We start from the raw sequence: 6810 nt of genomic DNA on the forward strand, positions 1-6810 counted from the left end.
AACATTATCTCACGACTCCTCAACTCAATTCCTCGATTGATGAAGGCCAGTACACCATCCGCCTTCTTAACCACAACCTCAACCTGCACATATGCTTTGAGCATCATACGAACTCGGACCCCAAGATCCTCTGATCTTCCACACTGCCAAGAGTCCTACCATTAATATTATATTCCGCCATCCTATTTGACCTGCCAAAGTGAACCACCTCACACTTATCTGGGTTGAACTCCATCTGCCACTTCTCCGATCAGTTTTCCATCCTATCAATGTCTCGCTGCAACTTCTGACGTCCCTCCACACCATCCATAACACCTCCAACCTTTGAGTCATCAGCAAACCTACCAACCCATCCCTCCAATTCCTCATCCAGGTCATTTATAAAAATCACAAAGAGTATGGGTCACAGAACAACTCCCTGGGGCACACCACTGGTGACCGACCTCCATGCAGAATGTGACTCATCTATAACCAATCTTTGCCTTCTGTGGGCAAGCCTGTCCTGGATCCAAAAAGCACTGTCCCTTTGCATCCCATGCCCCCTCAATTTCTCAATGAGCCTTGCATGGGGCACCTTATCAAATGCCTTGCTGAAGTCGATATGCTACATCTACTGCTCTTCCTTCATCGATGCTTTTTGTCACATCTTCAAAAAAATCAATCAGGCTCGTAAGGCATGACCTGCCTTTGCAAAGCCATGCTGACTATTCTTAATCATATTAAACCTCTCCAAATGTTCATAAATCCTGCCTTTCAGGATCTTCTCCATCAACTTACCAACCACTGAGGTTAGACTCACTGCTCTATAATTTCCAAGGCTATCTCTACTCCCTTTCTTGAATCAAGGAACAACATCTGCAATCCTCCAATACTCCGGAACCTCTCCCGACTCCATTAATGATGCAAAGATCATCGCCAGAGGCTCAGCAATCTCCTCCCTCGCCTCCCACAGTAGCCTCGGGTACGTCTCATCCGGTCCCGGCGACTTAACTAATTTGATGCTTTTCAAAAGCTCCAACACATCCTCTTTCTTAATATCTACATGCTCAAGCTTTACAGTCCGCTGCAAGTCTGCACTGCAAGGAAAGGAAACAAAATCGGAAGCAGTGGGAAATATTGTAGCCACTGTAACAAAAATAGACACGCAGAAGCAGTGTGTTGGGACAAACATGGGAGACCCCCGACCCGACCCATGACCATAGCAGAATCGGAGTCAGAAAGGAACCTCCGAGGTCAGCAAGATTGACGGTCTGCAGACCCCGTTCATAAGGGGAAGAAGCAGGGAAGGATTTACATGTCTGCACTGGTAGGGGGCAGGCAATGTGAGATGCTGGTGATCACAGGAGCCACCATATCTTTCACTGACCTACCCTTACCCACTACAAGTAAAATGATTTACCTAACCGGGATAGGAGGTAACAAAACACCCACCTACCTGAGCGAGACAAAGTTAGTAGAAATAAATAATTTGCATAACTCTAGGGTTGATGGTGGGAGATATAGAAAGGATGTTCGAGGTAGGTTCTTTAATCAGAGAGTGGTTGGGGTGTGGAATGGACTGCCTGCAGTGATAGTGGAGTCAGACACTTTAGGAACATTTAAGCGGTTATTGGATAGGCACATGGAGCACACCAGGATGATAGGGAGTGGGATAGCTTGATCTTGGTTTCAGATAAAGCTCGGCACAACATCGTGGGCCGAAGGACCTGTTCTGTGTTGTACTGTTCTATGTTCTATGTTACATATAGCTATGAGATTTTACGTGTGTGAAAATAACACGGGTAAAGTAATGGGAAATGATTTAATGAAAGAGTATGAGATTTTGATAGACTGTGGAAAGGGAGAATTAATCTGGCCAAGACAGGACGGTTGGAAACTTGAATCGGGAAACTCACAAAGTCACTTCGAAACTATTCAGGTGGCCACAGCCACCTTCATAAATTGGGAGTTAGAGACAGGAGGGTTCGGACCCATCTGTGCCTCCGTCCCCGGTGTGTGGGCTAAAACACAATTCGATAACGGCTGAACTAAAATGGACCCAATCAGGGTACCTGGACCGGAGCATAAGCCCCACCAACAATACCCAATGAAACCAGAAGCAGAGGCAGCTGTACTGGAGATAGTCAAAGGGTTAGTGAAAAAAGGAATTCTGAGAGAAACCACGAGCGCCACTAACTCCGCAAGCTGGCCGGTGAGCAAACCTGACGGAAGCGACAGGCTCACAATAGATTGCACCGGTCTCAATAAAGTCACGTCCAAGTTGCACCACATTGTAGCCCCTCGACAATCCTGAATTGACTGTCACAGGAGCACAAAGTATTCACATTATTGGATATAGCCAACGGATTCTGGTCCCTACCCTTGGATCCCGAATCACAAGACAAATTCGCCTTTACAGTGGGAGACAGACAGTACACGTGAACTCGCCTACCGCAGGGATTCCACAACATCCCCGCAATCTTCCATCGAGTAATGAGCGACATCCTGAACAGGATAGAATTACCAGAGTGTCGCATGATCCTACAATATGTAGATTAAATCTTAATAGCTTCAGAATCCAAGTTAGGACATCAGGAAGCACTATATCCAATGTTAAACGCATTAAAAACCGCAGCGTTTAAGGTGAGACCCAAAAAGGCACAAATCGGGAAAACACAAGTCCTGTACCAAGGACACTTTATATCCCAAGGGCTTAATGAAATGCCAACAGACCGAAAGAAGGTGGTACAACAAATGTCGCGGGCCCTCACCGTAAGAGGGGTCAGAAAGGTGCTAGGACTGTTTAACCATAGCCGAAGTTTATCCCGGTATTCGCAAAATTGGCAGAACCTATACAAAGACTAGTCAAAGGGGGAAAGCCAGCTTTAAATCCCGTAGAATGAGGATCCAAGCAGGAAAAGGCTTACAACAAACTAACAGCAGAACTGATATCAGCCCCTGGACTAGGATTACCAGATTCTAATAAGGACTTCCACATCCTTTGCAGTACTGGGGGAGGGTTCTGTTCTGCAGTGGTAACACAGGACCATGGCGACAAAAGGAGACCCATAGGTTTTTGTTCAACGCAGAAGGGCCGGTGGTCACCGGACTGCCAAGGTGCATAGCCGCCTTGGATTGCCCCGCCTGGACCGTAAAGATTAGCGCGCCAATAGTAATGACAGGGAATATAATCCTTCACACCAAACACAGCTTGGTGGAAATGCTGAACACGGGAAAGTTGAAGTCCGTCTCAAACATGAGAAGTGCGAAATGGGAAGCTGTCCTCCTACCTCCAAGCAAATCAGTCTTAATGTTAAGGGACACAGGAAATAACCCAGCAGACGGGTCTTTAGACAAAGGAGAGCCACACAATTGTGGGGATATAGATATGGATGTAGAAGAAGGTAGGATAAAGGATGTACCTTTAAGAAAAGCTGAGGAGACCCTTTTTGTAGATGGTTCGCGCAAATATGTGGAGGATCACCCCGGACAGTGTGGGCAGGAGTAAATGACAAACTGGAAACAGTAAGGTCAGAAACGATTGACGGAGGTCTATCCGTGCAAGTAGCAGAACGAGTGGCACTCACACATGCACTAGAGTTATCAGAAGGCAAAACGGTAAACATATATACAGATAGCCGGTACCCGTTCGGGGTAATAGACGACTATATGACAGAATGGGGTAGAAGGGGGTTAATAACCACGGAGGAACTCCTTTTAAACACCAAAGAATTGAGGCATTGCCTGAATGTAACCGCCGGGAGGCAGCTCATTTGTGGAGAGTGTAATGGGAATCATGTCAGCTCAGCCGAATGGACATACCCATTTGATACTGACCAGGTGGTGGGAACAAACGGGGAGCCAAATAAACCGAGCGGAATACACAAACCAATAATCAGGACACTAAATGCGGCCGGGCTAAGAAGGGATTTGTATTCCTCTTCAATGGTACCTACACGACAGCAACACCAACCCTCCAGATCCGTTCTGCATTAGGTACAATAGGACCACTCACTGTTCCATACACTCAGAAGCGGCATATCCGTAGAAAGGTAGTAACCCATGTCATCAGCAAAGAATTCTGCGCTAATTGGGAAACCCCGGGCACTATGTGATCACCACTGGGATACGGGTTCCTTGGAGCCCTCTCTCGGAGAGGTGGGTGGGGCGGGGGGTGTGGGGGAGCGGTGGAGAGAGGGGGCAGCAGCAGGAATAATGAGTGCAAAAAGATAGAAGTCATGTTGTCTTTGACTCACAGTCCTGGGAAACAGCAATTCAAAAGCACGGGAGGTTGTCAACGAGGAAATGGTTGAACTGAGATTGTATGCACAGCAGATACGATATGCAGTAGTTAGCACAACAGGGGGAATATGTACAATCATAGGAGACAAATGCATAACACATATCACAGACGAATCCTATAACATCACCCAAGTCATTAATAACATCAGAAAACAGCTTGATAACTTCAGGCAGGGACCCAAGAAAGGGAGTAGCTGGCTGGAATGGCCAGGGGGGGGGGGGGGGGGGATCCACTTTAATGCATGGACTGATCATACACATTGCAATTGAAATTGTCTGTTGCCTAATTTTTGGATGCCTTAATGTCTGTTGCAAAGCAATGGTGACACGAAATGTGCTCGGAGCAAGTGTAACCATCGAGGAAGAATACATGATGGGAACCCCTGACGACGTCGATAACTACAAAGAAGGGAATATGAAGATGGACATCTACCTGCGAAGATGCTGTTGGAGGTCTGGGGATTATTAAATAATAATCCTGACCAAAAAGGGGGAGCTGTTATGGTGAAATTAAGGTGATGGACACAAAATGGTTACGTGGCACACAAAATGGACTCTGGGAAGAGGCATTAAAAGGCATTAGCTTTGGGATTAGACAGTTACACAAAAAGTTAAAACCTGCAGTATCTGAATTGCTGCAGGAAACTGGTCAGAGCTTGAGGCACTTTAGATCAGAGCAGACCCAGAGCAATGAGTTTGATAATAAGGTCAGCCACAGATGGGAACATAAATGCATAAATCTAACAAGATCAGCCACTGAATGTATATATCAAAACCAGTCATTGATAGAGGACAAAACTGCATTATTGCATCCATTCTACGAACAATATGTTAACTGTCCATGTCCGAACTGTTGGCTTTTAACAATGTATTAACTGTCGATGTCTGTATCTGTCGACTCAACTTGTAACGATGTGTTAACGGCTAATGTCCGTACTGCTTATTGTCGAAAAAGTATAAGATGGTCAACTACCATTGTGTATTTGAGAAGGCAGCTGCCAAGTACTGCGGAGTACCAGTGCCTTCTCCCAAAGCTTTGTCCAAAATAAGACTGCCTTGTTGAACCTCCAGTGTGACTCTGAAGTGGTAAATTTCCCACAACACATATCACCCATCATGCAACGGCCTGGGAGAAAGAGCAGTCCAAAAACTAAAAGCAGGTTCAAAAAACGAGCCCACAGCCTTCGTGGATGCCAAAACATCCAGATTCATCTTCAATGACAAGACGAAATCTCAACCCCAACTCATTCCCTTCAACGACCAAAACAGTCCCAGCAGAGATGTTCATGCGAAGATGACTCCGCCGATGGTTGAGTCTAATCTTCCTGAGAGCGGGTGGTTGGCAAGGTATGAAGACGCCCAGTGCCAAACCCACCAGGCGGGAGAGGCACTTAAAGGCAATTGATAGTTTGTTAGTAAAGAATCATGGCAATGGATCCACGTGGTTATGATGCACCGGTCGAGAACGGAACAGGGCCAGTTTCCTATCAAGTCTGCTTGGGTGATACCATCCTATGGGAATGCTCCAACCAGCTACAAGCCATGAAGCTCCAAGCCGTGCCTGAGAAATCCATTCCCAGCATTTCGGGAACTTAGGAAAGAATTTCAGGCACTCCGGCTCCTGCTCTCCATCTCTGCCAGTGGGAACCTCGGAATCTTAAATGGAAACAGTGGGCTTCGCCTCTCGACCACATTGTCACTCGATAACGGGAACTCGGACCACAACGCTCATGGTGGGAGAGGCTAATTCCGGTCTGCTGAACCCCACTCACTTCCGGGCTGAGCAGGAGGAACCCGACCCAGCAGTGAAACTCCCAAAAAGACTTCCAAGGTGGTCAGCCCTCGGCGGTTACTCAGACCGAGAGGGGAAGAGGGTGCAATGATGTGAAACAGGTTCATGAGTTGGACATGGGCAAATATAAACTACCTAACTGAGGCCTGTGAAGTCTGCACACTCAGGGAGCTCCACAGAGTGCAAGCTGCAGAGAGTGAAACACTGAGAGTTGGGGTAAGTGTGGGAGTTTAGATAAGTGGGTGGAGATGTATTGCTATGTCTTGTGTCGCTTACTGCGCGATCCCTTACGACCAGGTTTCGAACAGACATTACAGTTCAGAAAGTGACGTGGGTCCAACGGAAGCAGCTGATTGCTGAGTAAGTCCTTGGAAGAAATACTGAGGGAAGTTTCTGAGCAGCCCCTCATGTCATAGCTTCAGGAAGGGTTCCCGATGTTTTTTAATATCTGGGGAACCGGGTTCGAATCCCGTCACGGCAGAGGATGGAATTTGAATTGAATAAAAAATATCTGGAATTCAAATCTCCTGATGACCATAAAACCATATTCGATTGTTGAAAGAACCATTTTGTTCACTAATGTCTTTTAGGTAAGGAAATCTGCCAGGGGGTGGGGAACAAAGCAAAGGTGAATGAACTGAAGTGGAACGAGAGAGCAGGGCCGGTAAGACTCAGAGAAATAGCAGGCACGATGCAGCTGCGAATAAAAGATAGTCCGGTGGACTGAAGTGCATTTG

The sequence above is a fragment of the Mustelus asterias genome, unplaced genomic scaffold (genome assembly GCF_964213995.1).
Source record: "Mustelus asterias unplaced genomic scaffold, sMusAst1.hap1.1 HAP1_SCAFFOLD_71, whole genome shotgun sequence".
NCBI classification, from domain to species: domain Eukaryota; kingdom Metazoa; phylum Chordata; class Chondrichthyes; order Carcharhiniformes; family Triakidae; genus Mustelus; species Mustelus asterias.